The sequence below is a fragment of the Eptesicus fuscus genome, chromosome 5, assembly GCF_027574615.1.
Source record: "Eptesicus fuscus isolate TK198812 chromosome 5, DD_ASM_mEF_20220401, whole genome shotgun sequence".
In the NCBI taxonomy this organism is placed as follows: Eukaryota; Metazoa; Chordata; class Mammalia; order Chiroptera; family Vespertilionidae; genus Eptesicus; species Eptesicus fuscus.
Genome location: NC_072477.1, coordinates 22616660 through 22623161, shown reverse-complemented (window position 1 = coordinate 22623161; position 6502 = coordinate 22616660).

The following is a 6502-nucleotide window of genomic DNA, read 5'->3' as shown; positions in this document are numbered from 1 at the left end:
GTAACCATCAGTCTCAGCCATACCATAGACCCAGAATTTATAAAGTGATCTCTCTCCAAAGACCTTTTCTTTATAACCCTATACTAATCATAACTCAAATTTGGCCCAAATTATATTATTAAGGGAGATTAAGGTTCCCATGTTGGAATGCTAGGGGGAGTACAGTTATATACTATGCTCACATCTCATAAAAGCCCAGTTCTGGGTTATAAATAACCCAAAAAGGGGTTTCTTAGAAAGTTACTGGGTGACTCAGATATTCTCCAGGAGTTCTGGAGACCTAAAGCTCATCACAGTACTGGACTGGTGAAAGCCACAGTGGTTACTGTCACTTCCACTGGACCCTAGGCTCTGGAGCTGCCACCACCAACTCTGGGCAAGAAATTCTGCTGCTTAACCTGTCATCCTGCAACCTGGTCTTGCTGCAACCACTGTTGTTACCAGAGGAGACTTTCTCATGGTTCTTGCTTCTTGTGTCACTGGCTCCCAATTCAAAGTCCAGGATGGTTGCTTCTGATTGGTGGAGCCCGGGTCACATGGCCATGTTCTAGCTGCAAGGGAAGCTGGGGAAGCAAGTGTCTGGCATTTCCAGTTTCATTGCAGAATCAGGGCTCTGTCTTCCACTAGGATTCATAAGTTGTGAAATTCTTCCAAATAGGAATCAGGTCCAGATGTTGGACAGCCCACAAACTAATGTCTATTGTAGAACTTTGTAGATGCTGTTTCATGTAAACCTTACAACCATTCATTTTACATATGAAAAATTAAAGCTTGTAGAAGTGAAGTGACTTTCCCAAGGTCATGCAATTAGTAAGGGCCAAGCTGCCCACCTCAGAGGAGCAGTAAGTAAGGAATCTGGAAGTTGATTCTTGAGATCAGACCCTGGTGGTGCCTCTGAACCTCCACCCATTTCCTTTCCTTGACTGGTTGCCTTGCTCTCACCTGCCTCCTAGGTCTCTGGTAAAGCCACCCTCCAGGACATATGCCTGTTGCCTCCCTCTTGTGCTCCTCCTCCAGGCCCTCCTACCTTCCCACCATCTATAACAGCTGAACATTAACGGCTGCTGTAGGCTGCTCCATTGACCATCGGGACCTACTTGGATCCAAACCTCATCCCTGATTTTGATAAACAGATAGAGGCTGAACTTTGGGGCACAGGGAGAGAGAGGCCATGGAGACCCTTGAGCCAGGCTTCCTGCAGGTCCCACAGGAGAAGCCCTGAGCCCAATGAGGGGGTGCTGGGACTCTATGACAAGTGGCCGTCAGAGAGATTTCTGTGTTTCAAGCTCTCTGAACTTGAAGAATTGCACTCTGCTCAGGGAGCGCACATGCTTCTTTCAAATTACTTTTGTGTTAATCCCAAATTCACTTTCTCCTCTCCATCTCCACCAAACCAACCACTGCCGTCTCTGGCCTGGACTGCACAGTTGCCTCCTGACTGGCCTCCCCATTTCACAGCTGCCAGCAGCTTCCCCTCACGTTACAGATAACCGCCAAAGTCCTGACCCTGGCCCCCGAGGCCCCGAGGCCCCAGAGCTTCCCCTCTAGCCTTCCTCACCTCCTCTTTGTTCCTCAGAAACACCCGCCTGGCTCCTCCCCAGGAGGTGGACACCTGCTGTCCCCCTCACCCCGCCACCTGCCCCAGCCTCCCACATGGCTGGCTTCTCACCACTCAGGTCTCTGCCCAGATGCTGACTCCCCAGAAAGTCCTTCTTGTCCTGCATCCCAAAGTGGCCCCTCCTGCAGTCAGTCTCCAACCCCTCACCCTGCTTTATTTTCTCCTTAGCACTTTGGCCTTCTTCAATCATCTTGCTGGTTTATTTACTGGCCTGCTTGTTAACTGTCTCCCACAACTAGAATTTAAATTTCATGACAACACGCTTTGCTTTCTTTTACCTCAGAGTATTCCCACCAACTGTATCTGACTCATCGTCAGGGCTCCATCCATACTTGTTGAAGCTACTTGGCTGAGCTGTCTCGCAGCAGTCCTGTGGGATAACACAGAGCAGACACCCTCCCAGGGCATCAGGGCTGTGGCCACTCCCACCACCTGAACTGCAAGGAGACCGAGACACAGCCCAGAGGCATGCAGCAAGCTGATAAGGAAGCAAGTTCTCCGAGTCTTGCTGTTCTCCATTGTGCCTGCCCACAGGTGAACACTGGGGAAGAGGCCAGAACAACACAGTGTGGGATGTTTTTCTTTTCCACTAAGAGGCGAGGGAAGGGTGTGGGCAGCTGCAACTTGGTGGGTGGTGTTCTGCTGAGATGAAGTCCTGGGGGACCTACAGGTGGCACCTGGAAGGTGACTGACAGGAGACAGGGACTCTACAAGGCTGGTTTGGAGGCAATGCCAAGCGTCTGTCCCTTCTCTCCCACTCAATTGGCCTCTTCTAAGGAAAGTCCATGGGGAGAACTAAGAGAAGGAAACAGGCCCAGGGGTTGCGGTCAGATGTGTTTAGCAGCCCTGGGTGTGGGGGAAGTCAGCAGCCCTGGCCTCAGTAGCCCTTCCCAAACCCTCTGGTGCCCCTTCCTTTCCTCTCTCCCATTCTCGGTGGGGCAGGGTGGTAGCTGGAGCATTGTGGGGCATCACTTGCCTCTGAATTTCCAAACAGGAGGAGAGAGCAGGACCTCTGGGACTCTCTCTGGAAACTCTCAGAAGAACTGTGCAGCACAGTAAAAGACAAGAATTTACTCTCAAGGGATAAGCCCCCAACAGACTAGTAAAAAAAAAAAAAAAAAAAAGTGAAACAGCCCAGCCAGCATGGCTCAATGGTTGAACGCCACCCTATGAACCAGGAGGTCACAGTCTGATTCCCAGTCAGGGCACATGCCCACATTGCAGGCTCGATCCCCAGTGTGGGGTGTGCAGGAGGTAGCCAATCAATGATTCTCCTTCATCATTGATGTTTCTATCTCTCTCCCTCTCCCTTCCTCTCTGAAATCAATATATAAATATATATATATTTAAAAGTGAAACAGCCCTAGCCGGTTTGGCTCAGTGGATAGAGCATCAACCTGTGAACCAAAGGGTCCTGGGTTCATTTCCGGTCAAGGGCACATACCTTGGTTGCAGGCTCCTCCCCATCCCGGGTCCTGGTTGGGGCTTATATAGGAGGCAACCAATCCATGTGTTTCTCTCACATCCATGTTTTTCTGTCTTTCCCTCTCTCTTCCACTCTCCCTAAAAAATCAATGGAAATATATCCTCTGGTGAGGATTAACAAGAACAAAACAAAACAAAAAACCAATCAGGATCCAAATTAAAAAAGAAAAAGCGAAACACAGTCACAGGTGACAGATTCATAATGCAATTATTGATTCAAACACAGGTCCTGTTTCTTTCTTGCATTTTTCACCCCCTCTCCCTCAAAAAATGGTTGCTGATGGCTGGGGAGTGCCTCAGGGAGACAGCTATAGGGGCGAGTGACTTGGCTGCAGCTGATGCTAAAAATGACCAGCACCAAGGCAAAGGCCGGAGATGGCATCCTCCCTCGCCCTCATCTGCCTCCCTGGGCCTCATCTGTAACAAGGGAGACAGAACTTCTGACCTGTCGGAGAAGTTTAGTGGATTAAATTGATAAAGGGTCTGACACCCATTCATAATAATACTAAGAGCTCTGATGTACTGAGTCCCCAAGGCCAGGCACCATGCTAAGTGCTTTACAAACATCACCTCCTTCGATCACTGGTCCAAATTCCATAAAGGCAAGGACTAGATCTGTCTTATTCCCCACCATATCACTAGTCCCAAGTATCCCCCAGCACAATGAGAATAATAACCAAAGCTCACAGGACCCTTATTTTGTACACTCACTTTATAGCCTATGTACATTTCTAATCTTCATGACAATTTTAAGGGGTAATTACTACCACTATCCCCATTTTAGAAATGAGAAAACAGAGGTACAGAAGGCAGAGAGAAATTGGGTAACTTTTCCCAAAGTCACCAAGTAAGTGACAGTGCAAGAGTCTGAACCCAGACAGTCTGGCTCTAGAGCCCTATGCTAACTCAGGGGGTCAGGGAATGCTCACAAGCCCGGTGTCAGGCTGTTTTATTGGCAAAGCAATTGAAGCTAAGAGAGTAGTTGAATGATTGGCTCAAAGCCACAGAGCTGTTAGGTGGCAGACCCAGGAATGGATTCAGCGTGAACAAGCTAAATGCCTCTGAAAGGTATGCTTCAGTCCCCCCCACTCCCAGCCCAAGCTCTGGGGCCAGACTTTTCCTATAGGGCTCTCCCCAGAGTTCACAAATGTCTTGAGTCTGGGACTAGACTAAGACGGGCAGCTGTGGAGCAGTAACAATGACACCCCAAAGCTCAGAGACAGCCCCCAGGCCAGGAATCTGTCAGGAGTCCAGTTCTGGGGCTGTGGGCTGGTGCTGGGCCCTCCTTCCACCTGTAGCCCCTGGCAAGAGTGCTCAGAGGGCCTGGGTTGTCCCCATCCCCAACCTCCTAAGGCAAGATGGTGACTCTCTTCCTGGGAGAGGAAACCGGCAGCTTCAGACAGTGTTTGGTCAAGAGATTTTTCATCCTCATTTCCTGGCAAGAGCTGAGCTTCCATCACTCACACACTTGTTTTCCATCACTCACGTCCTTGCCCGTCGGCTGGCATCTGGCTCATCGTGGTTGTCCCGTGATAAGTCAGGGACATGACAGACGCCATTAACATAACATTCCTATTCATCCTTCCAGGGTAGGCTGGCTTGGAGAGGAGGCCGAGAGAGGGATGGAGTCAAAAGAGAACAGCTTTTGACACCAGACTCATTTGAGGCTGAGGCTGGCCTCTGCTGCTTTACTAGCTTGGGTAGCTTAGGACAAGTTACCTAACCTCTGTGAGAAACTAAGCTTCCACATTCATAAAATGGGGAGAGAAACATAGAAATTCTTATCTGGAGTCAAAGCCACTGCTTTGCACAACTCCAGGGGGCACCATTCACATTGTCGTTTATGTGAGTGCGTGCCACATGGAACCCAACCCCATAGACTACAAGGTGACAGATGCCTCAAGATTGCATCTCTCGAGTCTGCACCTGGCAAAGAAGAATAGCTTTGCCATCTTTCAGATGTGGTGCTAACCAGGGGGCTAACAGGGTTCTTGTGAGGACCAGAGATTACGCCATGCAAAGGGGCTGAGGCCTTGTCGGCATTCCAGACACCTCCTGCCCTGAGAGACGCCCCTGCCTAATTCTGACTCATTGGACCAGGTGGGGATGAGTAGAGACCCAATTCACAATAGCCTGAGGTTAGCAAGACCTCAGTTCCACGTCCTATAGGATCTCCTCTTTCCTCTCAGTTTGCCCCCTTGGTAACCACAGAGAGTATCAGACTCCTTGGCTGGGGGTAGTTAGGGGGTTTCACTCTACTAGGGTTTGCAGCTGACTGGTCAAGAAGTCTTGAATGAAATCTCTTCCCCAGCCTGGTTTTCCAGTCTCTGTCTAAAGCAGTGGTCGGCAAACTCATTAGTCAACAGAGCCAAATATCAACAGTACAACGATTGAAATTTCTTTTGAGAGCCGAAAACCGACTTCTGCGCATGGGCCACGAAGTTTCAATCGCACTGTACATGCGCGCCCGCACGTTGTATTTTGTGGAAGAGCCACACTCAAGGGGCCAAAGAGCCACATGTGGCTCGCGAGCCGCAGTTTGCCGACCACTGGCCTAAAGCAACTGACCCTTTCTGTATCCCCCCTCATAGGGTAAAGCCTGTTGTGTGGGTGCACTCTCCTTCCCAGGAGCATGTCCGCGCCTCCCCACTCTTTCTTCCCTGCACAGGCATGCACCTCCTAAACTCTCAGGGACCCCACGAGGCTTTGCAACCAAGGCAGCAATGGGCAGCAGCCGTTCATCCCCGGGCAAACCCCCTGAGCCTGTGCCCCAGGCCTCCTTTTCTCTACTTCTCAGTGAGCCAAAGCAGCCCAGCCCAGCCCCATTTCCCCAGCCCGTCCTTGTTTCACTGTCCCCAGCTTTAATAAACATCCTCTAAAATTCAAAACAAAACAACACCTGCTTTATGCCTGACACAGTGGAGAGGAGAGTGTCAAGGTCGATAGTCCCTGGCCCCAAGGTCACAGAGGAGTTAGCTGAGGTGGTACAGAGCAGGGACTCAGGGGTCCATGGTGTGTGTGAGTGAGTGAGTGTGTGTGTATGTGTGTGAGTGAGTGTGTGTGTGTGTGTGTGTGTGTGAACACCTCCACTTGACGCTTGGGCCCAAGGAGGCCATGCTCCTCAGAGCCCTCAAGCAGGAGACCAGCAGCCCCACTGCCCACCTTTGGAATTCGGGCTTTTCTCTTCTCTCCAGGTGAGGCCCGTCCTGCCTCACACAGTTTCCTGTTGCCTCTCTGCCTCTCAACGGGCCCAGTTGGCTGCAATTCTGCAGCTTTCAACACAGGAGTTAGTCAGGAGCGGGCCATCACCTGGAGACAGAAGCGCACCTTTTCATTGCCTCTCACCTCCCACACCCTCCCTCCTCCTTCCCATCCACAGCAACAACCCCATCCTCTTTG